This window comes from Saccopteryx bilineata, chromosome 2, assembly GCF_036850765.1.
Source record: "Saccopteryx bilineata isolate mSacBil1 chromosome 2, mSacBil1_pri_phased_curated, whole genome shotgun sequence".
In the NCBI taxonomy this organism is placed as follows: Eukaryota; Metazoa; Chordata; class Mammalia; order Chiroptera; family Emballonuridae; genus Saccopteryx; species Saccopteryx bilineata.
In genome coordinates, this window is record NC_089491.1 from 5,828,635 (window position 1) to 5,853,507 (window position 24,873).

The 24,873-nt window shown below is 53.8% G+C and overlaps 1 pseudogene; it reads left to right on the forward strand.

Moving 5' to 3' along the window:
- The first annotated feature begins 3,988 nt into the window (after nucleotides 1–3,988).
- Nucleotides 3,989–12,613, forward strand: LOC136322135 (ferritin light chain-like; annotated as a pseudogene).
- Nucleotides 12,614–24,873: the final 12,260 nt, after the last annotated feature.

Below are 24,873 nucleotides of genomic sequence, written 5' to 3' on the forward strand. Positions count from 1 at the left end.
CGCAGGAAACGCGGTCTCCCCGCCCCCGTCTCGGGTCCCCCCTTCCTGAGCCCCCTGAACGATGCTGGTGCCTGCTCAGCGACCGGCCTGTCAGTGGCCCACAGTGATCCTCCAGAGAATGGCTCCCTGGCGCTGGGCGCGATGGCTGTGGGCGTCTGAAACCCATTCTGTTCATTACAAATGAAAAGCAGATGTGATTCTAAATGTTGCGCTTCGGCAGCCAGTGCTGGGTGGAACAGGGCCCCTGTGAGCAGCAGTCACACCAAATAAAACATGTTATTTGGGAGTGATTGGAAGGCAGACAAGCTGAAAACATGGTGCGCGGAAGGGCTACTGCTCTCTACTCGTGAACATCAAAATCACTTTCCCTGGCTTCTAGGTGGATTCACATTTAGGGCAATTTCCCTCATGGCAGCGCAGCTCCACAAGTGGGCTGGGGCCTGTGGACATGTGCCTTCCCCGCCAAGTGATTCCAGTCCTGGCACAGAGCACGGGGCTGGAGGTGGGGCCTGGTTGCCCCAGGGCTGCCTCATGCTGCCTGTGGAGACGTTAGGTCAGCAGCGCCTCAGCACGCAAGGCGCATCCTCCCAGGTTCTGTTGGGACAAGAAGGGCAGGCAGAGCCTTGACCCCTTGCAAAGTTTGAGCCCTTACTCTGTGCACCATAACCAACAGGCTGGGCCTTGGATCCACAAAACAGGATACTGAGGCTGAGATTAAGATGCACATCTGCCTGACCTGTGGTGGCACAGTGGATAAAGCATCGACCTGGAAATGCTGAGGTCGCTGGTTCGAAACCCTGGGCTTGCCTGGTCAAGGCACATATGGGAGTTGATGCTTCCAGCTCCTCCCCCCCTTCTCTCTCTCTCTCTCTCTCTTCTCTCTAAAATGAATAAATAAATAAAATTTAAAAAAAAAAAAGATGCACATCTAAAGTCACACAGCTCCCACAAGGAGCTCCTAGATGTTAGAGAGCCAGGGCGGGCCAGCAGTGCCATCTGTCCGGAGTGGTACTGGTGCCCCTCACAGAGACACTTAGAGGGAGGAGGCAGAGAAGCACAGCCCAGGCTATAGCATGACTTAGGAGGTTCCGGGACCCTCTGAAGCTGAATCTGAGGAAAGCTCCTTAGACCCTTGCATAAGAACTCCAAGCCAGCCTGACCTATGGTGGCGCAGTGGATAAACCATCAACCTGGAATGCTGAGGTTGCCGGTTCAAAACCCTGATCAAGACACATACGAGAAGCAGCTATGAGTTGATGCTTTCTGCCTTGCCCATTGTCTCTCTGTCTCTCTCTCTCTCTCTATCTTCTCTGTTTAAAATCAATCAATAAAATCTTTTTAAAAACCTCCGAGCTAGGGGTCTGAAGCATGGCCAACACTAGGGGACCCTGAAATGGGTTCTGGCCCATTTTTCTATGGGTGGGGGCAGGGTACATCTACAGCTATAGGAGAGGAGGCCAAGAGCCACCAGTCTGAGGGGTCCCGGACAGAAGGAGCCCAGCTCTTAGACATTGAGACCTGGTGTGAGACACTGACCCCACACCAGACACAGGCACACGGGCACCAGAGTGGATCTTGAGCGCCCAGCTTGCTCACACTGCAGCAGGAGGGAGCTATGGAACAACGATGATAAATTGTTAACCGGGGCTTACAAAGAGCCAAGCACGGTGCTGAGCACTATGAAGAGAGCCACTCTTCAGTCCCCATCAGAGCACAATGGGAAGGGTCTTCCTAAGAGCAGCTAACTACCCTAACAGGTCACCCCCCAAAGAGAGCTCATTTGCTGCTCATATCACACTTCAATGCAGGGCAGGGGTGTCAGGTGGGGGCTCTGCTCCATGTAGTCATTCATGGACCCAGCCAGGGCAGAGGGTGGGAAGAAGGGCACAGGAAGCTTTAGGAGCCAGGCTTAGAGGTTGTGACATCACTTCCTCCAACATTCCATTGGCCCCGAACTCAGTACATGGTGCCTGCAGGGGAGCCTGGGAAATGGAGTCCAGCTAGGAGCCCCTCGGGAGGAAAGGGAGACAGCTAGGGGGACTGCAGCCAGTATTTGCCACTGGTAGGGCCCCTGAGTATCCAGTTTTGCATTGAGGAAACCGAAGCTCAGAGTGGCCCAGTGGCTCATGGGTGGGGAGAGAGCTGAGATTCAGCTGTGGGCCCTCTGCCTCCAGAAGCATGTTCTTAACCTCCAGGCAACACGGCCTTCCTGGAAGTGAGTGCTGAATTAAACAGGTAGGTATGGAGCACACACACACACCCCGCACCCCCATGCCTCCGGAGCCCCCATGGAGGCTGTGCGTGTTGAGGCTTACACTTCCTGGGTTCAATTCCCTGACTCTGACTCCTATCAGCTGTGTGGCATTGGGAAGGTCATGCAACCTCTCTGTGCTTCAGGTCCTCCCACTCCCTACGAAGGGTCCTGGCCTTTTCTAGGACCTTCCCTCCTCTCTCCCAGGGACAGCAGGGGCAGGAGAGAAGAACATAGAACAACACAGAAAAAAGGAGGGTCAAGGAGGAACAGAGCCTACTGAGAAGTAGGCACCCAGCCTGCACGTCCGTCCTCCACGCCGGTCTTCACTCAGTGACCCTGGCCCCATGGCGGCCGCTTTTCCTCTAGTAGCCTCGGCTCTCACACCCGGGCTGGGGGTGTCCCTGAATGGACCTACTGTCATTCAGCTCCCTCATTTATCAGTGCTCTGTATACCCTGGTGCTCAGTGAGGGCTGTTAACCAACAAGAAAGTGTGTGGGGGGGAGCTGAGGAACCAGGAGCAGGTTGGCCTGTTTCTTCACTCACTGAACCCTGTTTGTGGCTCATGTGGGACAGACCTGGTCCTGGGTCCCAGAGCCACCGATGAGTGAAGAAGCCAGGCCGAGCCTGGAAGAGCGTGTGTGTGTGGAAGAGGAAGGGAAAGCGGGGAATGGGAAGAAAAGGATGCCTCTCCCCCTCTGGCAGCGCTCCCTGTAAGCAGTGTGTGCATGTGACCCAGCTCATCCCATCCCACCTCCCTCCTGCTTAAGGCTCCCATGCTCCTCCCACCCCCCCCACTGCCCTCCATGTAATGCCCTTAGTTCTGCAGGGCCCGGCCCCCTGCACCCCAGCCTCACCATCTCAATCCCTGAGCACCCACCCTGATGAATTCCGTGCGCTTCTCAGAACATGTTGTTTCTCGTCTCCGTGCGTACTAGTTGCCAGGGCTGGCGTAATAAAGCGGGTGGCTTAACCAATAGAGATTTACTGTCTCCCAGCTTTGGAGTATACAAGTCTGAGACCAAGGTGTCCACAGGGTTGGTTCCTTCTGAGGGCTGTTGGAGGTGGAAGGGGGCTGGACCTCTTCTGTTTTCCCCTCTGCTTCTTCTGCTGGTGTGCTGGCCATTGTTGGCGTTCTTGGGCGTGTGGAAGCATCGGTCTCATCTCTGCCTTCATCTTCCCGTGGCCTCTCCCTCTGTGTGTGTCTCTGTGCAGTCATGTTGGATTGGGGTCCCCTCCTACTCCTGTCTGACCTCGTCTTGGCTGAGGACCACTGCAGCGATCTCATTTCCAAATGAGATCGTATTCTGAGGTACCGGGGCTAGGACTTTAACCTAGGGATTTGCGGGGATCGGAATTGAACACAATTTAGTTCGCAGCATCAGCCTTGTCCGCACTGGCCCCAGCCTGGCGCTCCCTTCCTTGAACTGTGCAGTAGGCAGCATCGCTGTGCTCCGGGGAGTCGGCTCAAGCCTGCTCCCTGGCAAAGGCCTCTCACAGCAAGTAGCTGAGCTAAAGCGGACCCTCCCTGCACCCGCCGTGCCCCACCGCCTGCACAGCCGCTGGCCAGCACACCAAACGCTTTGTCCCCAATGCTCTCTCTGCCTCTTTGCCTCCACTGGCATGTCGCCTCCCCAAGGGCCATGATTGTGCCTCACTTATCTTGGTGCACTCAGCTCCCTGGCAGGACCGGCACCTAGGAGGTGGCCCTGGATCAATGCCCACTGGATGAAGGCATGAACGGAGATGGCAAGAAAGATGAGGGAAAAGATGGAGACAGGTGAGGGGTGTGGCAAGTCCATGACGCTGGCCCTCGCCAGCCTGCCCCTCTAATGGGAAGCCTGACTTCCGTGGCTCCCCTGGTTCTGATGGAACCTGGAGAATCGGTGTTGTGTCTGAGGTCTGGATTTTCCCTGGTGGATGCTTGGGGTGGGGTAGGGGACAGGAAGAGAATGGTGGGGGCCCCCGGAGCACAGGTGGCAGAGGGGAGGACTTGGACGTGGGGTGGGGGGGGACAGGAAGAGAATGGTGGGGGCCCCCAGGGCACAGGTGGCAGAGGGGAGGACTTGGACGTGGGGTGGGGGGGGACAGGAAGAGAATGGTGGGGGCCCCCGGAGCACAGGTGGCAGAGGTGAGGACTTGGACGTGGGGTGGGGAGGGGGCGGTGGGGGGAGGGACTCCAGAAACGAACAGGACCAGGCCCCGCCTCCCACCGGAGCCAAACACAGCCCTTAAACACTCCCCACACAAATACGTGATATAAATCTGGTTTTGAAATAACAACAATGATAAATAAAAAGAGTGAGAGGATGCGAGAGAGAGAGAGAGAGAGAGAGAGAGAGAGAAACACGAGAGACGAGAGCCAGGGGAAGGGGGCTCTGCCGCCCCTCCCCTGGGACACCAAGGGGGGAAAAGCACATGGAAAAATTGAAATTAGTTGTGACAGCTGAAATTCTCTGCTCTACAGACGACATTTGACAGGGTACTTAAAAAAATAATAAGAAAAGGGAAAGTGGTTTGGGTCGCCCGGGGAAGGGGGAGACCGGGGTATTTCAAGTGACACAAGACGCATAATTCCAGCTTCTTAGATTGCAAAAGCTCTTCTTACCTAAGGGGCCTGCTGCCTTTATTTTTATCCAAATGGCTCAATTACCGCAAAGCCCCACAGAGAAAATTACGGATGTTTGCCTCTATTTTTCTCCTCTTGTCTCGACAACTGTAGATATTTTGTTTTCCTTCTTTCTCTTGCTCTCTCTCTCTCTCTCTCTCTTTTTTTTTTTTTGGTGGTTGGGGATGAAGAGAGAAGGGGGGTATTCAGATGGGCTAAGGGCCGAAGGCTTTTGAATTGCTCCTCAAAGCCCGCATCACATACACATACACACACACACAATCTTTGCCCAATCTCAACTCATCTTGTTTGTGTGTGTCCCTTTTGACGTGTGTCCTTTCTGTCTTCTGAATGTGACTGTGCTGTCCCTTGACTTCTCCCTCCTGCACCCCCTGACGTTCCCCTCCCTGCCCAGGGGCCGCGTCTTTGGGCCTCTCATCTGCCTGCCCAGCGGGCACCCCCTCCTTGTGGCTCTTTCATCTCAGCTATTTCCAAACCATGCAGGAGACACAGGGAGGCGCCGAGGTGCCCATTTTCCACCCTTCCTCTCGGGTCTCGGGCTGTCATTTTCCGAATTGGCGCTCCGGGGAGCCGGGCCTGACGCTGCGATGCTTACCCCTGCTTGCTCTGCCAGAGAGGAGTCCGAGCCTCAGAACCTGCCTTGGGTTCCAGAAGGGTCTATTCAGAAGGCTCTGGGACTCCAAGGAAGAGTGTCTGAGCATCAGGCCCCAGGACCGTGATGGTGAGGACAATCCATTTCACCTCTACTCACCTGTGGGGTTGTTCCTCTCTCCTGCCCAAACTGCGGCTTGTGAGCCACACGTGGCTCTTTGGCCCCTTGAATGTGGCTCTTCCACAAAATACCATGTGCAGGCGCTACCTCGATAAGGAATGTACCTATCTATATAGTTTAAGTTTAAAAAATTTGGCTCTCAAAAGAAATTTCAATCGTTGTACTGTTGATATTTGGCTCTGTTGACTAATGAGTTTGCCGAGCACTGGTCCTGGTCACCTCACCACCTGTGCCCTGAATAAGTCCCCAGTCCCCTTCCTGTCCACCTCCCTGCCCCCCTCTGGCCCTTTGTACCAAGCCAGGCCCCTCCCTTGCCTAGCACCGCTCCTGGCTCGTGTGATCGTGGGATATAAACCAAGTCTCTGCCCCTGGCCCCCAAAACCCTGCAGGTCCAGCCCCCCACCCCCTCAGCTACAGCACAAATATCCCCCCTTACTCCTGGCTCCTTCCCTACCTGGGCCTCTGGGGCTGTGCCTCCTGCTGCCAGGCTTGCTGGCTGCCTATCTCTTCACCCACCTAACTCCCACTCGGCCTCAGGCATCACTGAAATAAAAGTCCCTTCCTCAAGGAGCCTTGCAGGTAGGTCACTCCTCCCACCCACCAGGCCACACCCCTTCAAACCTCTCACAGGCCCTACACTTGGGGTAATAATATACAAAATAGAGCCCAGCCCCATGGACCAGGTACAAGGGTACAACCAATCAGAAGGGATGCTGGCTGCAGGTTCCTGCAGGCCCCCACACTGGGCTGGCTTTAACCCTTTCATTGGTAGGCACTGTAGGGCATGTGTAGTGAGTGCCAGGTGAGAGAAATGGATAGAGAAGTGTCCCAGTAGAGCCCAAGCTCTACGTCAATCAGACGTCCCTGAGTCGACTTCCCCATGCAGTGGGATGCTCCTGCTTATTAGCAGGGCTAGCAGCCTCTTTGAGACTTCTCTTGAGGTGGCTCTGAGGATGCTACTGATAAGTGCCAACACTAAATGCCACCGGAGGAAAGACACAACCAACACACAAATTAGTTGCAATAATTAGACAGGCAATTTTTTTTTTTTTACAGAGACAGAGAGAGGGATAGATAGGGACAGACAGACAGCAATGGAGAGATGAGAAGCATCAATCATCAGTTTTTTGTTGTGACACCTTAGTTGTTCATTGATTGCTTTCTCATATGTGCCTTGGCCAGGGGCCTTCAGCAGACCGAGTAACCCCTTGCTCAAGCCAGCGACCTTGGGTCCAAGCTGGTGAGCTTTTGCTCAAACCAGATGAGCCCATGCCCAAGCTGGCAACTTCGGGATCTCGAACCTGGGTCCTCCGCATCCCAGTCTGACACTCAATCCACTGCGTCACTGCCTGGTCAGGCTAGACAGGCAATTTATTACTCACAAATCCTTTTGGTGTGCCTGGGTACAGCTTAAGAGGGGCCCCGTTGGTGTGCTCCTCTCGGCTTTCTTTGGTCAGAGCTCAGAACAGCTTGGTGACAGTCCACATTAACGTTGAAGTCTGGGCGACTACTCAGCTTTAGTACCTTTTCTGGCCAACGCCTTCTAACAGGTGTCATTTTACAGAATTATTACCTCAAACCACCTTTTTGGGAGTTCCTTGCAGGGAACCCCTTTTATGTTAATTTATTGAAATGTTTATGTCAAACCACTTTTTAAGATGTTCTTATTTTACAAAGTTATGACATCAAGCCACTTCTTATCTATCTATAAAATTCATACACACACTAACTGGGCCCTGCTCGAAAGTCAGAGTCTGTTTATCACATCTGTACCCACTATATTAATTCCTATCCAGATGGCATAACTTTATTTAATTTTAATAATTATTTTAATATTATTTTAATTACTTTTATATATTTTCCATATATTTGTTTTTTACATTTCTATATATTTAACTACTATGACATTATATTACTACAACAAGAAGTATTCCAATAGATTAACAATCAATCATTGTCGCCAATGAGAAAGCACTTGCTGTCCCTGCCCTCCACCCACTGCTGCTGATGTAAGAACCGTCTAAAGCTGTAGAGAATTCTCATGCATTTAATCTGAGCCAAATTGATGACCTCAGAGAGCAAGATCCCAAATGCTTCAGAAGAAAACAGTTTTTCAGCTTCTCTTATGCGCAAGGAAGATTAAGTGGAGGTCAGGGGAAGTGAGCAGGGGATTGGATTGCCTCTTGCATGCTTCAGAAGGAGGGTCCCCAGAAGTGGTTGAGTCTTAGAAGAAAGAGTCTGAAAAGAGGCATTTGAAAGGTGTATTAACTAACCTAGATGCACAAAACAATAGACAGGGCTTGCTTGCGGCAAAGATAAGTCTTTTACCAAAGAAGTTATATGCTTGTGGCGTGACTACCCAACATGATTTGCTCAGTTAGGAATTTATGATCAGATCACCCTGTGAGGTGACTTTCCATAGAACCCCTTATTTTTGTCCACACTAGTAATTCTTGGTTTGATGCCCACCACCTCCACTAGCTGTGAGCCCTGTGCAGACAGACTGTGTTTCCTGCTCATTAATATATCCTCATGCCACAAACCAGCGCAGCTAGTAATTCCAGGTGCTGAGTGGGAACTGCACAGAATTTTTTTTTTTTTCATTTTTCTGAAGCTGGAAACAGGGAGAGACAGTCAGACAGACTCCCGCATGCGCCCGACTGGGATCCACCCGGCACGCCCACCATGGGGCGACGCTCTGCCCACCAGGGGGCGATGCTCTGCCCATCCTGGGCGTCGCCATGTTGCGACCAGAGCCACTCTAGCGCCTGAGGCAGAGGCCACAGAGCCATCTCCAGCGCCCGGGCCATCTTTGCTCCAATGGAGCCTTGGCTGCGGGAGGGGAAGAGAGAGACAGAGAGGAAAGCGCGGTGGAGGGGTGGAGAAGCAAATGGGCGCTTCTCCTATGTGCCCTGGCCGGGAATCGAACCCGGGTCCTCCGCACGCTGAGCCAACCGGCCAGGGCTTGCACAGAATTTTAAAAATTGGCTTTAAAGTAAAAGGATGGGCTCTGCAATGCTGATGGCAAGAACAGAGCCCGCTCCACACCAGCTTCCTGCTTTATTTATAGGGAGAAGAGGGCCATTAGCAAATCAAAGAGATCTCCAAGGCAACCCAAGAATTTTACCAAGTACAGAAAACCCCTACCATACATAACATCTTCACAAAACAAAGGATAAAAGAAACTTGCCTCCAGTCTTTCCAGGGGACATGGGGGTTAGGATGAGTATAAACAATCCAGCATCACAGTTTAACAGCCTTTAGCAACTTCACAGAACAAGTGAGGTGAGGGGTTGGGCAGACTGTCAGCTTACTGCCAGTTCCCCATACCTCTGTCCCCCCAAATCTAAACTGCAAAGCCCATGTTGGCTTTCAGTCCCCAACACTTCAGGCTGATACACACAGAAGTCGCTTGATAAGTAGCTGTTGATGGACTGAAAGACCCTGGGGTCCAGGCCCTTTCTGAGGCCCACCGTGCCTGGCAGCCTCCTCCTATGCCTGCCTGTAGTTTAGCCGCATGTGGGCGCCAACAGGGAAGTAAAAGCCATGTGGAACATGACCTTGGTATGGCACATGCCATCACGGCTGTACTTTAGAGGCGTCAGGGTCAAACGGATGCCAATTCCAGCCTCAGTGCTCTCTCTCAAGGTAACTTTGCACAATATATCAAACCCCTCCGAGCCTCCGTGACCTCACCTGTACAGGGGGGAGCGCAACTGCTAATTGAATGCAAATTACTTAACAATTAATCATCAGTATTCTGATTATTGATTCAGCTATGTTTCTTATCCCCTTGCCTTCCATGTGAAGAGGTTCCCCCGGGTGGACCTCTGCCTGCCCCTCCAAGCCACTGACCACGTCTCCCTTCACTCGACACATTGTTACTGAGTGTCTATTTCTTTCTGGGTGTGAAGATGAATGGACGAATCTGAGGAAAAGCCTGACCCTGTCCACTGAGCATCTGCCTGGTGGGGGCTGGGCTGACAGCCTCACAGCGTCTTGCCGACTCCTCCCAGCACCTCTGGATGGTCCTCATCTAACAACCGGAGAAACTGAGTCTCTGAGAGCTTGAGCAATTTGCCCATAGTCACTCAGTTAGTGGCAGAATCTGGATTTGAGTTTAGGCCCCGCTGAAACCAGATCCTGAACTTTCCACTGGGCCACTCCTCTGCAGAACCCTACTCTGTAACCTCTGTACTCCTGAAAGCCCACGGGTCCTGCAAGGCCTGACCCCTACCTTCATCTTCTCTCTCAACTCTCTCCTATACCCCTGAAGCCCCTTCGCCCTCCAGTCAGCCACACGGATTCCCAGACTGATCTAGTGCTCCGGTATCCTCTAGCCTTCGCAGATACTGTTCCTTTGGCATATGCTGTTCCTTGCACCCGTAACACCCTTCCCCTCCTCTTGGCATGCTTTTTTTTAAAATGTTTACTTTATTAATTTTAGAGACAGAGGAAGGGAAAGAGGGAGGGAGAGGGAAAAAGAGAGAGAGAGAGAGAGAGAGAGAGAGAGAGAGGAATATTAATCAGTTCCTGTATGTGCCCTGACCAGAGATTGAACCAGCGACTTCTGTGCTTTGGGATGATGCTCTAACCAACTGAGCTATCCAACCAGGGCCTGGCATGGTTCACATTCCCTGTCCCCCAGGTCTCAGCCAGGACTGATCTCCTCAGGGGTGCTCTCCTGTCTCCCTGAGGCTCTGAGCAGCACCCCCTTCATGACCTGCCCGGACAGAGCTTGCCTTCTCCTGAGGCTGTTACGCTACCCAGCTGACTCCCCACTCACCTGGAGCCCCTGCAGCCAGGCCTTCCCCAGGCCGTTTGAGTCCTATCTGAAGCACGCAGCACAGAGCCAGGCACGCAACGGGAGCTCAGTACACATGCACTGAACGAGCAAATTAATGAGAAACTGCAGCAGTCCTGACTTCCTCTCACCCAAGCTGCAAAAGTGAGCTGCAGCCACATAACCATAGTGGATATTTCTCATGAGGAATGAAAACGAGTGGTGAACAGGAGTCCCGCTTTTATTTATTTATTTATTTTTTATTTTATTTATTTATTTTTTTAGGAGTCCTGCTTTTAAATAAACTTGCCACATCTGGGGAACATGACTCAAAATGAAAGTGTTCCACTAGAGAAAGTGTTTGAAGATTTTTTTTTCCCTTAAAAAAGAAAGTGTGGACAGGTCCCCTGACTTGTCTCTTGCTTCGAAGTGTTCGGACAGAACGGACCCAGGGACGCCCCTTCCCCCGGCCTCTGACCACCCTCCAACCTCTCTCCCAGTCCCCACCTTCGGGATGATCTCAGCCGTCCTCAGCCTCTGGGACCAGCCTACACTGTTTTCTGAGCTTAACTCCTCATTGCCGAGCAACCAGGAGCTCCCAAACGCGTCAAAATTACTTCACAGCTGCCGTCAACCGCCTGGCCAGCCTGCACCCGCGGGCCCCCTGCATCTACCTGTCTCTGGTCTCCTGTTCCGGCCACAGCGACCTGTCCCTGGAGGGCGCGGGCCACCCTTCCGCCAGCTGGCCCAGGCTCCTGAAGACTCGGAACCAGCGCGGTGGCCGCGTCCCCTGCCAGGACGTGCAGCAGCCTCCCCAGGACAAGTGGGGTAGATCTCGAGATGCCATGGAGGTCACCACGGCCGCGGAGCAGAACCTGAACCGGGCCCTTTTGGACCTGCGTGCCCTGGGTTCTGCCTACACCAGGGGTCCCCTGAGGCCATTTATCCGGCCCCCCGCCGCACTTCCAGAAGGAGCACCTCTTTCATTGGTGGTCAGTGAGAGGAGCATAGTTCCCATTGAAATACTGGTCAGTTTGTTGATTTAAATTTACTTGTTCTTTATTTTAAATATTGTATTTGTTCCCATTTTGTTTTTTTACTTTAAAATAAGATATGTGCAGTGTGCATAGGGATTTGTTCATAGTTTTTTTTATAGTCTGGCCCTCCAACAGTCTGAGGGACAGTGAACTGGCCCCCTGTGTAAAAAGTTTGGGGACCCCTGGCCTACACAGACCCTCAGCCCTGTGACTTCCCGGAGGCCCGCTGCCTGGGTGAGCAGGTGAAACTCATCAAGAGGATGGCTGACCACTTGACCAACCTCCGCGGGCCGCCGGCCCCAGGCTGGGCTGGGCAAGGGGCTCTTCGGAAGGCTCACCCTCAAGCCTGACCCGGAGCCGTGGAGCCCCGCGGCCTCTGAGGGGCCCCTCTGCACCCCCTGGTGTCCGGCTTCTGCTGAGCCTCTCCCTGAAACCAGCAGGCGTCCTTCTGACCACCCTGGGGCCCTCTCCCGTGCATTGCGACCAATGCAAACAGTAAAGCTTTTTGCAGCAAAAGAGAGGGAGAAAGATGTGAACAACTCAGGAAAGGTCAACGAACTCCCTGTGCAAAGAGAATATCCATAAAACCGCCAGCAACCACATGCTTTGTGGAGAGTGCAGAGCTGCAGGGATGCTGCTATAATCGGGGCACCCAGGGGGGTGATTCTCAGCTTTATCCAGCGTCTGGGTTGCAGAATAGCACGCACCATGGTCAGACCTACCGGGGTATCCTGCCAAACCCCACGCGGCAGCCTGCCTGTGCTGTGAACCGGGGGACAGGACACTTCCGGCAGGAATATCAGGAGATGTCAAGAGGTGCTCTGCAGAGCACAGGGGACAGAATGTGGAGGTCCTCCAGGAGTGGAGGGGCAGAGATGTGTCTTTGGCAGCTGACTTCACTGCTGAGCCTCTGTTCTTCCACCTGCGAAATGGGTGATTGTGAAGATTCAATGAGACACTGGGTGTGGAGTGCTTGTCACAGAGCAAGTACTGGGTGTTGGTACTGGGCCTGGCTGCTGTGGTTGTCACGGCTCTTTCCTCCAGTTTGAGAGGCTCTGTCTTCGGGCAGCCCCTGAGTCAGGAGCCAGCCTCCGCCCTGAAGAGAACCGGGAGAAGGTCATGTCCAGCCTGTGGCCATAGGCCCAGATCATGTCCAAGGTCGAGTGCCAGAATTTCAAGACCCAGACTGGGGGGCACTTGTGCATGTTATAGGTAGAGCCAGAACTAGGAACCATGGACACAGGCCCAGGACACAGCATCCCCACACAGAGGAACACACCCTGAACACACCCTCCCTAGAGCCTGGGGCACGGACATTGGAAAGTGGGGCTCAGCCAAGGTTTTCGAGGAACAAGCGAATCGTAAAAATTGGTCCTGTCACTCCCAGCTGAAAACTGCCCCCAGCTTGCCGGGACAGTTTCGAACACGTTTGCTGCAGAAGCCTTCAAATGAAATCTTACATCAATAGCCTAAATGTACAAGCGGTGAAGTCTCACCTCCCCTAAGGCTGGGGCAGCGGGAGGGAGTGGGCTGGGGGCGGGGCCTGAGGAGGGAGTGGGCTGGGGGCGGGGCCTGAGCTGGGGCCACCTCCCTTTCGTTTATCTTCCTCCAGGTTGTGTCTGGGGTGTGTCTGGGGAATCCCTTAGGATTCCAGGGAGCTCAGTTTGAATTGTTGGCCTAAAGCTCGTTTCGATGCCTGAGCAGAGTGCATAAGGTTCGTCCTGCCTGGTGTAGCCATCGCAGGACGCCTAACCTTCCCGCTCTCCCCTGCTGGACTCCATGGGGCTGTTGTTTTCCTGCTCCGACTGACTCACACCTTTGGCTTGTCCCATCCCATAGGCTGTTCCTTCTTCTTCTGACGCCTTCCTGCGAACACCTGTGCGTCCTCCAAAGCTCAGCCAGGCATCCCTTCCTTCAGGGAGCTTTCTCAGGACCTGGTGGATGCTTTTTATCTGTCCTTCCTTTCTGTCCTGGGTATACCTTGCTGACAGCATTTATCACCTGCCTGGTATGACCACTGAGTTGTACAGACAGGCAGTCCTTTCTAGGAATTCAGAGCTGGGACCTCGGCCTCAGAGAATTGGGTTCAAATCTCGGTTCTCAGCTCGACACTGTGGTTCTTAGGCAGGCTTCCTACCCTGTCTGAACTCAGTTTCTTTATCTGCAACGTGGGAGTAACGACACTGCCCACCTCCCACAGTCGATGTGAGAACCAGACGGGATAGGGTGTGTGGCGCTTGCCGTGGTGCCCAGCCTGTGTGCTGGTCCCCGGCAGCGGCCTCTCCCGCGGGTGCCTAGAAAGTCCCAATGGGGACGATAGATGCTGAGGTGGGGGCTACAAAGAGAGAGAAGGTGCGGACCTGCCCTCAAGCCGCTGACAATCCAGGCCAGAGGCTGAGGAGCAGAAGTCTAGACATGGCGCGTTGAAATAACGTAACCCAGGCAGAAGGGGGCGAGTCCACCTGGCCGGATCATCCCCAAACAAAGACGCTCCATAAACGTTTGTTGAAATGAAAACAGTTGAGCTCAGTGGAAGGACAGAGCGCCAGGCTGCAGAGGTCTAGGGAACATTTGTGGGGAGCAAGGAGCTGGGTTGTAGGGGGTAGGCAGGATGTGAGTGAGGGAAGGCACCCCTGGGGCTCGGGCAGCCGGAGCCAGGGAGTCCAGGCAATGCTGGGGGCAGGCGGGGAGCACCCCAGGTTTACAGAGAGGGGGGCTCTATGATTCCAGCTCAGCTAGAGACTGCCTGAGGTGCCTTCAAAATCACCTCATCCTCTCTGCCCGCGCTCAGCCTTCCTGTATTGTCTCGGTGTTGCTCACAGTGAGCACGTGCTCCTTTGAAAACCAGAAAGAGCAATTAAGTGATTTTCATTTGCAAGGTGCTTCCTCCCCCCCCCCCCAAGTCACCTTCACAAAAGACAGTTAAAGTCAAGTTTAGGAAGGAGAAATAGAGGAGGCATCAGAAGGGGGCGGAACCTGAGAAGAGGGGTTATTTTGACCGATGGTTCACTTTGACTTTGAAACGTCCAAAGACAAGGCCAAAAGGAAGCTGGCAGAGGCGGAGGATGGGAGGTGGGGATAACCCAGCTCTCACAGCATGGAAAGGCAGAGCTAAGGACAGAGAGACTCGTGGTAGCGGCAGCCGTGCCCCTGGGGGGGGGGGGGCACCGCTGTCTTCACAGTGCAGGTGAGAGAACCCAGGCTCAGGGCTGGGGGGATTCGAGCATCGCATCTGAGGTCCAGCAGGAGGAAGTGGCAGAGGGGGCTTCAGACCCCCGAGCCCATGCTGCACCTGTGACTCCCCAGCTTTAGGGGAGAGGGTCAGGTGGAGCCTGCCACACAGCCCAAGGGACAGGACTGTCCTCAAGCGCAGGCACAGGGGTGTGAGGACACACTGCTTTCAGAGCCCCTGGCCTGACAGCTGTGTGCCTCCCTAATGGAGTCCCGATACAGTGCTCCGTGGTGACAGTTGAGCCCAGAGATAGCAGGGTGCGTGGGCGCCTGTGTGATGGAAGGGACAGGCCACGGGCAAGCCTGTAATCCTCTGATTTCCGAGACTCTTCTGCTCTTAACCCCTGCCTCTCCAGGCTGGGAGCGGCCACACTAAGCTGGGCTAGCGACTGAGCGAGGGGTCCCCAAGGACTGGAGCATTCAGAGCAGGGGGCACTGGCCTCTCCCTCCCCTCAGAGGGAGGGTGCGCCAGGGCCGGCTGGGGTGGTCAGAGCAGCCGAGCAAGAGCTCCTGCTTCTGCTCTAGACCCCAGCTCCCCCAACTCCTTCTCCACCTGGAAGTAAGGAAGGAGTCTTCGAAAGAGAGAAATCAAGGGAGAACGCCTGGCTGCTCTAATGCTTTCTCTAGCTCCCTATTGCCCTCAGGAAAAAAGCTGAGCTCCTGCCGTGACCAGAAGGGTCTTTGCGACCCAGCTCTGCCATTTCTCCAGCCTGTCCACTCCTCTGGGCTCCTTTCTGGTCCTCCAGGTCAGCCCGCCTCCGGGCCTCTGTATACAGCATCCCTGTCAGCTGCGATCCTGTCCCGCCTCTGCCCAGACCCTGTGCTGGCTCTGGGCTGATCCTCCAGGTCTCAGCTGAACTCACTCTGATTCCTGACACTGGGTCAGGGTGCCCTGTTATGGGCCCGTGTCGTGGAGGCTCCAGATCATTAACTACACCAGGCAGTCTTTTGGAGCTGGAAGTAGACCTTAAAAGCCACAGTCCAACTGCTCATGGGGTGCATGGGGGAACTGAGGACTGGAGATGGGCAGTGACTCGCCCCCAGGGTCCCCTAGCAAGTTGGTGGGGAGCTGAGAGAGAATCAGCCCTCCTAGCCCCACCCAGGAGTGCCCCCTGCCAGTGACTGCTGCCTCTTCTCTCCTGGTGCAGAGGCAGGGGTGGGAGGCAACTCAGCACCCTCGCCCAGGAGCCGGGCTCTGGCTGGGCACAGAGGGGCTTTGCCCAGCAGTGAGGATTGAGGACCAAGCCAGAAGGTCCTCTCTCCACCCTTCCCCCAGCTCGGCTGGCAGCTGCTTAGCACAATGAGCCAACAAGTGGCTGTTTTGTGGAGTTACTGCTGATGTGTTTTAAGTGGCTTTGAGTGGGAAGCGTTAGGTAGCAGAGTCAGGCAGACAAAGGGGAGTGAGTGCATTAGGTTTTATCGGTCTGTTTTGCACACATCTGACATCACTCCTTGAAGCGAGTTCTGTTCAGCCCTGGGAGGATGATAAAGAGACAAGAGGGAGAGTGCAGACAGGCAGACATGCCCGCTCACTCGCCTGTGCACCATCCAGTCCTCCGAGTGGAGACATAATGGCCAGAGCCATTGGAGCAAACGGCCGGACAGATGGGGCCCGCCCTGCACCAGAGGGGAGGCTCCTGCCGCAAAGCGAGTCTTCAGGTGAAACAGAATGACCGAATTAGCCGGCCTTTGTACGGTGAGAGGGTAATGCGTCTGCCTCTTCCTAATGGCTGCCCAGTTGCAGAGAATGAAACCTCTTCTGATTATGCAGATAACCCAAGGACAAAAGTCAACCAGAGAGACGGCCCGGGGAGTGGGCAGGAGGGAGCTCCCACCGGGGCTAAGGCTTGGGCATAGGGCCTGGCTCCTTGCCACCCTCATGCCCAGGGCTTTTGATCAAGGTTTGGTAAAAAAAAGAAGTAAGCAAGGGAGTAGCTAGCTTCCTGTGGAGGGAATGCTGGGTAGAGGGCGAGGGTCCCAGAGGCAGGGAGGAGTGTGGCAGGCAGGCAATGGTGACAAGAGTAGACAACATGATCTGGACATGATCTGGAGTTAAAGCAGCTGTCCTTAACCTCAATTCAATGCAGCTGTCTTTGAAAGTTCCCCTTTCTTGCCTGACCAGGCGGTGGTGCAGTGGGTAAAGCGTCGGACTGGGATGCGGAAGACCCAGGTTCGAGACCCCGAGGTCACCAGCTTGAGTGCGGGCTCATCTGGTTTGAGCAAAAGCTCACCAGCTTGAGCCCAAGGTCACTGGCTCAAGCAAGGGGTTGCTCGGTCTGCTGAAGGCCCGCGGTCAAGGCACATATGAGAAAGCAATCAATGAATAACTAAGGTGTTGCAACGCGCAACAAAAAACTAATGATTGATGCTTCTCATCTCTCCGTTCTTGTCTGTCTGTCTCTGTCTATCCCTCTCTCTGACTCTCTGTCTCTGTAAAAGGAAAAAAAAAAAAGAATAATAAAAAAAGAAAGTTTCCTTTCTCTCCAGGCCTCAGTTTCCCTAAAAGGAGGAGATTTGATTTAGCCCATTGTTTATTCATCCATCTATTTGTCCACCCCCCATCCAATTATCCATCCATTCGTCCATCCATCCATCTGTAGAAGACAGGCTGTAAGCTGACAAGGTTCTTATAGCCTAGGGCTTAGTTTAAGACTAAGCTCTATCCCACCCTTTTAAGACTAAGATCTTTTCCCCACACCCTTGATTGTTGCATGGTGAAGGGTGGTACACTTTTAGGATTCCCGTATATGCCTCAGATGAGTGACATTGTATCAGAGACTTCCTTATTTGCATATGGCTTCAAAGCTTTAATTCTCTACACTATATAATAAAGCAAACCGGTGGCTCTCCCTCTCTGACTTGCCATCAGCTTGCAGAGGCCTCCCGATCCCATCCTTTCTCTCTTTAATTTTATTTCTTAATTCTGCATCGTTCTTCCTCAGGACCTGGAATTACTAGCTGTGCTGGTTGGCGGCATCCATCCATCCATCCATCCATCCATCCATTCTTCCATCCACTTACCCTTCCACCCAATTAGCCATCAACCCCAATGGATAGTCATCCATCTAATAATAAAAAAAGATCCATCCATCTTTTTTTTAAAGAAAAGTTTAAAATATCTTGGTTTAGGCCCTGGCCGGTTGGCTCAGTGGTGGAGCATCGGCCTGGTGTGCAGGAGTCCCGGGTTCAATTCCCAGCCAGGGCACACAGGAGAGGCGCCCATCTGCTTCTCCACCCCTCCCCCTCTCCTTCCTCTCTGTCTCTCTCTTCCCCTCCCGCAGCCGAGGCTCCATTGGAGCAAAGTTGGCCCAGGCGCTGAGGATGGCTCCATGGCCTCTGCCTCAGGCACTAGAATGGCTCTGGCTGCAACAGAGCAACACCCCAGATGGGCAGAGCATCGCCCCCTGGTGGGCGTGCTGGGTGGATCCCAGTTGGGCACATGTGGGAGTCTGTCTGACTGCCTCCCCGTTTCCAACTTCAGAAAAATACAAAAAAAAAAATACAAAAAAAACCAACAACAACCCAAAAGCCCCCCAAAAAACAACAAAAAAAATATCTTGGTTTACTGTGCATACAGCTTTGAGTACCTGAGGTTGACATATACTTTCCTGCCTCCATTTCTGTGTTCATGGTGAGCTCTGTCCTTGGACACCTCCATGTCTCCATCTTTGCTGAATGACATTTTATTTATGTCCCTCACCTGTGGAGCTTGTCAGGGCTTGGTTCTAGGCTTGAATAGGGCACCTCGGCTTTACTCTAGGGCACAGCCCTTATTCCCGAGGGGAGTCTCTTCTGATACCACAGCTAGAGGCTCATGCTGTTGGTGAGGTCTCCTCTTGCTGGTTGGACCAGGACACCAAGGTCCTCCAGCTCTGCTTGGCTTCCAGTACTGTATCTCTGTTCTCGCACCCCATAGCAGCCGCTCTCTGGAAAGACCCAAGTAGCCTTGTTCTGAGCATGTGCAGCCCAGAGCTGGACCAAAGATGTGCTGAGACCCCCCCACCCCCCACCCCCGTGCAGTGTGCTCTTCCCCAGCCCCAGAGCCTGGCTGCTTGGCTTGGACCCCAGCTCCCTAATCTGTGGTTGGGGAAGTGGTCCCAGGCGGAGAGCTGAGTGACTGTGGGGCTCTCCCCTTTCTCCGCGATTCCAGTCTTGTGCTGCCTGAAACGGCCGCCTCATCCATTTCGTCCAGTTTCATGGATGTTGACGGTGGGAGGGCTAGTTGTGTACCCGTTCCTCCACTGTGGCCAGTGGCAGAGATTTGCCAGAGGCTTTATTTATTTGCTTCTCCAATACAATTTTTACTTGGGAATCATTTTTGATCGATGGAAAAGTTGCAGAGATAGTATCATTTCCCCCCCGGCTCCCCTTGTCGTTAACATCCTGTAGCACCACGGCACTAGTTGAGGCTAAGAAATGAACATTGCTAGGGTACGAACTACGGACTGTACTCTCACCAGGTTTTGCTTTTATGTCCTTTTACTGTTCTAGAATCCAACCCAGTGTCCCACAAGCCATCAGCTCTATTTTAATAGCCAGAGACTGGAAACAACCCAAATATCCATCAACAGAGGTTGGGCAAATAAATCGTGGTGCCTTCCTCTAGTGAAATACTATATAGCCTGACCTGTGGTGGCGCAGTGGATAAAGCGTCGACCTGGAAATGCTGAGGTCGCCGGTTCGAAACCCTGGGCTTGCCTGGTCAAGGCACATATGGGAGTTGATGCTTCCAGCTCCTCTCCCCTGTCTCTCTCCCTCTCTAAAATGAATAAATAAAATAAAATAAAAAATTAAAAGGAAAAAAAAAAAGAAAAAGAAATATTATATAGCAGCGAAAGGAAATGAGCGACCAATCCAGGCAACGGCGTGGGTAGATCTCACGGGCACAGTGCAGAGTGAAAGGGGCCTGCTGCAGACACACTGTGTGATTCCCTGTGTGTGAAGCTCTGGTGATGATGAGGGAGGTCAGACTGGTCATTCCCGCGTGGCAGAGAGACCTGGGGTAAAACCCCTGGGTGCTCACAGCCTGTGTAAATCTCCACCCCTTGAGGATGGGTGGGGTTGGAGATTTGCTTTGAACCAACAGAACATGACAAAGTGAAGGAGTTTTGCAGATATAATGAAGGTCCTGAATCGGTTTGATTTGGTGTGAGCTGCCTGTGGAAGGACCACATGGCAAAAGCAGCCCCCGCTGAGAGCCAGCAAGAAAATAGAGGCCCTGGCCAGAGAGCTCAGATGGTTAGAGTATCTGTCGCCATATGCAAAGGTTGCAGGTTCGATCCCCAGTCAGGGCACATTTAGGAACAGATCGAGCTCTCTCTCTCTCTCTCTCAAAACAAACAAACAAACAAGTAAATAAAAATAAAACTGTCAAATCATTTAAAAAAAGAAAGAAAACAGGAACCTCAGTCCTACAACGCAAGGAACTGAAATCTGCCAACAACCATGAGATCTTGGAAGACAGCCCTGAGCTCAGTCCAGCAGGGAAAGCGGCCTGGCTGACCCCTTGACTGCAGCCATGGGAACCCATTAAGCCCGGACTCGTGACCCACAGAAGCTGTGGGATCATAAATGGATGCTGTTTCAAGCTGCCCGGTTTGCGGCTATTTGTTACACAGTCCTAGGTATTTACTACACCATAGGAGGGAGGACTCCGAGAGGGAATAAAGGTGTTTCTGGGATGCTGGGAATGTTTTGTGTTGGGTTTTTTTTGTATTTTTCTGAAGCTGGAAACGAGGAGGCAGTCAGACTCCCGCATGCGCCCGACCGGGATCCACCCGGCATGCCCACCAGGGGGCGATGCTCAGCCCCTCTGGGGCATTGCTCTGTTACGACCAGAGCCACTTTAGCGCCTGGGGCAGAGGCCAAGGAGCCATCCCCAGTGCCCGGGCCATCTTTTGCTCCAATGGAGCCTCGGCTGCGGGAGGGGAAGAGAGAGACAGAGAGGAAGGAGAGGGGGAGGGGTGGAGAAGCAGATGGGCGCTTCTCCTGTGTGCCCTGACTGGGAATCGAACCCGGGACTTCCGCACGCCAGGCCGACGCTCTACCACCGAGCCAAACGGCCAGGGCGGGAATGTTTTGTATCTGGATTTGGGTGGTGGTTATGTGAGTTCATTAAGCAGGAAGACTTCATCAAGCTGTACACTTATGATCTGTGCAGTTGTTCTATGTAACTTACACCTAAATTTTAAAAAAATGGCAGCGGCGACCACAATGGATCCCAGCCCTGGTTGTCTAACCCAGCCTCCCTTCCTCCCTGCACAGAACACCCTCTTTATCTATCCAGGAACCCAGGGCCACCAAGGCCTCCGTCCGAGTGCCAGACATCCCCTCTGAGTCACAAAATCTCACTCAGGCAGCAGTTAGAGGACAGAGGTGGCAGCTCTTTTCAAGTGACCTTCTTTCCAAAATATAAATTGCAACATGTCACACACAACCCACAGGGTTCCACAAGATCCTGTGTGATTGGGTCCTATCCACCTGGGCCCGCCCCCATCCTAGCCGGCTGCTTACCTGTGTGGTTGGGTCCTACCCACCTGGGCCCGCCCCCATCCTAGCCGGCTGCCTACCTCCGCCTCCTTCAGGTGGAGTCTGATTCGTTTCTTTCGGTTTCCACGTGAATGCTTACAAGCAGAGTATCCTTTCCCTCCTCACCTTTGCTTCCTTCCTTGTTCACTTCTTGGCTCTTTCCTTAGGGCAAAGATCTGAATGTGTGCTCACGCGTGTGCATGCATCCACACGTGTACATGCGCATTGACACGCCCCTCCTCGTTTCGCTCTAGGAAGGCCCGATTCCAGCTCTGCTCAAACCTTAACGTGCATGCGAATCAGCTGGGGACCTTCTTGAAATGCAGATTCTGATCGAGGGTCTGGAGAAATGGGCCTTTCCAGTGAGTTCCCAGGTGACCCTGGTGGTCCATGGACCCTGCTTGGAGGAGGGAGGCTCCAGAAACTCCTGCTCTTCCTTCTGGTCCAGGTTGTAGGGTGTTGGTTGGTCATGTGAGGACCGAGAAAACTTTAGACTCCGGGACTTCTAGCTCAGTGGTAGTCAACCTGGTTCCTACCGCCCACTAGTGGGCGTTCCAGCTTTCATGGTGGGCGGTAGCGAAGCAACCAAAGTGTAAATAAAAAGATAGATTTAACTATAGTAAGTTGTTTTTATAAAGATTTATTCTGCCAAACTTAGCAAAAATCCGACATGAAGTACTTGGTAAGTAATTATTATTATTATATGCTTTAACTTGCTGTAACTCTGCTTTATAAATTTTATGAAGTAAAGTTACTTCCCTACTTTATACATCACCATGACTGTGGAACCGGTGGGTGGTTAGAAAATTTTACGACTAACAGAGATACAGAAGTGGGCGGTAGGTATAAAACGGTTGACTACCCCGGTTCCGGCTCTTTCCTCTCTAAATAAAGGCTGCTGTTCTTTCTGGGGAACGCCAGGGTCTGAGCACAGGGTGGCTCTGGGCCTCCGGCGGGATGTAACAGCTGTCCTGAGGTCTGGTCTCTGCCGCACATGGAGCCACTGGCAGGGAGCTCCATCCTGGCGGCACGTTGGGTCCGCTGTGGTCCCGCTGAGAGGCTGAGGGAGAGACGAGCTTGGCCTCCCGAGGTGTGAGCAGTACCCCAGGTACCGTGGCTGCCACCTCTGCCCACAGGAGAAGGCAGACATGCCAGGAGAGCGCCCAAGGGGACCCTGGGACCTCCTCGGATCTGCTCGGTGACCTGGAGAAGCTCCCCGGTCTCAGTGTCCCCGTCGGAACCCAGGTGACGGAACTCAGTCGGCCCACCCCTTGCAGGCTTGTCTCTGAGACGTTTCGGTGGAGGGTAGAAAAGCCAGAGATGTCCCCGGTCCCTGTGTGCACGCAGACCTCAGCTCAGTGGCTGTCACGGTGGGGTTTTAGGGGAGGGGGTCCTTCCCTGCTGTCCTCACTGGCCCACATGGGGCTGTTTTTCACGGCACCATTGATCCAATGAAACCAGGGAGATGCATTACATCTCCTCCCGGGGTCAGGGGTTGGGCAGCCCAGCTGGTAAATCGCCCGCGGGCCCTATTCGAAAGGCCTGCCCTGTGTTTGGGCGCCGTGGGGGCCTGGCTCAGGAGCAGCGAGGCTGGGTGGAGGCCGCTGAAGTTTGATACGGCTCTGGGGGCTCGCGGGGGCCAGAGGGCTCCAGCCAAGGGAGGGACAAATAGATCGATGGGAAACTGCCTTGACCCCGTGACCTCAGAGATGGCTTCAAACCATGTTCTTAACATGCTCTAGTAAATCTGGGGGTGGATCTGCTTCCCCGGGGACAATGGGGAGAGGGGTATGTGGGGGGCGTGGGAGGGGAGGCCAGGGCAGAGGAGAGGCCATGGCCCGAGAGGCGAGACCCCAGCACCCCGTGGCCAGCCCGGGTTTGTCATCAGATAATGGGGGCTCAGCACTTTGCAGTTTGCACTGAACTCTCCACGCCTCGTTCCTGCTGGAGCAGCCTCTGACGGGGCGTGTTTCCTGGCCCCACCTCACGGTGGAAACACTGGGCTCGGACTTGGCCCACATGGCCCAGTTTATTTATTTTAAAAAAAATTTATTTCCTTGGTCCTGCTTTTGTGGTACACTTTTGAGGAAGTACAAATGGGTTAGTCTGGCTGGGGGGACACAATCCAAGGGGGTCCTGCCAGGCCGGGGTAGGCCCCAGAGGTGGCCAGGGCCAGTTTGGTGCCTTAAGGAGCCACAGGTGGGTTTCGGCTCAGGAGGGCCAGGGCAGGACTCGATGCGGTCCGCATTCCGAAAGCTCACGCTGGTCGGCGTGGGGGACGGCTGGCGTGGGCCAGAGAGCGGGCTGGACTGATGGAGCTGAGTGGGTTGAGCTCCCCTCCTAGCACTGCTCCCCAACCCCCACCGTCTTCCCAGCTGTTCACCCCACAGTTCCTGGCGTTGACAGACCCGGGTTCGAATCCTGTCTCTGCCCTGACTTGTTGTCTGGATGTGGGCAGATGTCTCCACCGCGGTTTCCCATCCTCGCCTCTACGAGTGTTCAGCAACACCCGGGGTAGAGAGCAGTGAGCCCAGCTGCCGTTACTGTCCTGCTGCCCCTGAAGGCGGCCTGTCTCCCTCCGCTGGACCCACAGCTGTCCCGGCCCCCAGGCTTGCCCAGCTCCCTCGGAGGGGCTGGAGGTAAAGACAATACACCTGCCTGGTGCCAGGCTCGAATGCCCTGGGCCGGGGCACAGACACAGTGCAGGGGGCGGGGACAGCTGAGGGTCCAGCATGAACTGTCCTTTCCGGAAACCCTGCAGAACAACACTCTCCCTCCCCCAACCCTGCCCCGGTGAGGTGTGTCCAGTGGCCGGCGGCCCTGGGTCTGGCCTGGGCTTTCCTGACACCCAGGAGCTGCCCTTCTCTCTGGGCCCCAGTCTTTCTGTTCGTACAACGGTTGGTGTTTCCCCAAAACAACCTGGTGCCCCCAGGATGATTTCGGATTCTGCATGGAATGAACAGCACGGGCCCCCACATGCACACACGCCCTGTTCTTCTTCCCCAGCCCTTCTCGTATCGTGTCGGGAGATGGGCAGGGGTCGATTTGTCTGTAGTGCTTCTTTGATAGTTCCTAAACTCACTTTTTTCTTTTATGTTGGAGCAATAAAACTTTTAAAAATGTGGTAAAGTACACGTTACATGAAGTTTACTATCTTAACCATTTTTAAATGCACAGTTCAGCAGTGTTAACAAACTCACTCTTTAACAGAGAGAGAGCCGAGTCCCTTGAAGGAAAAAGGGTAAGTCGGTCGGTAGTAATAGTATGTCTCTGCCTGCAGGTGGGAGGTGGGTGGCCAGCTATTCCTTCTGGTTCTTCCATCTGGGATGTCCAAAGCCAGCCACGGAGCCGACGTGTCTTCGGCACACACCTGTTGGCCGGTGGGCAGACCCGGTCCAGCTGGGAGGCATGGCGTTCAGGGTCTGGGCTCGGGCATCACACATTCTTGGGTGTGAATCCTGGCTCTGCTTCTCACCAGCTGGGTGGCTTTAGGCAGGTATTCGAACCTCTCTGGGCCTCGGCATCCACACCTGTAAAGGGGTCCTGCCGCCCCCTGCCACAAAAGGTCAGTGAAGACATTGCAGAGAATCCCCAAGGAGGTCCTTTATGGATGTCATGGTTGCCATTATCAACGTTAACCA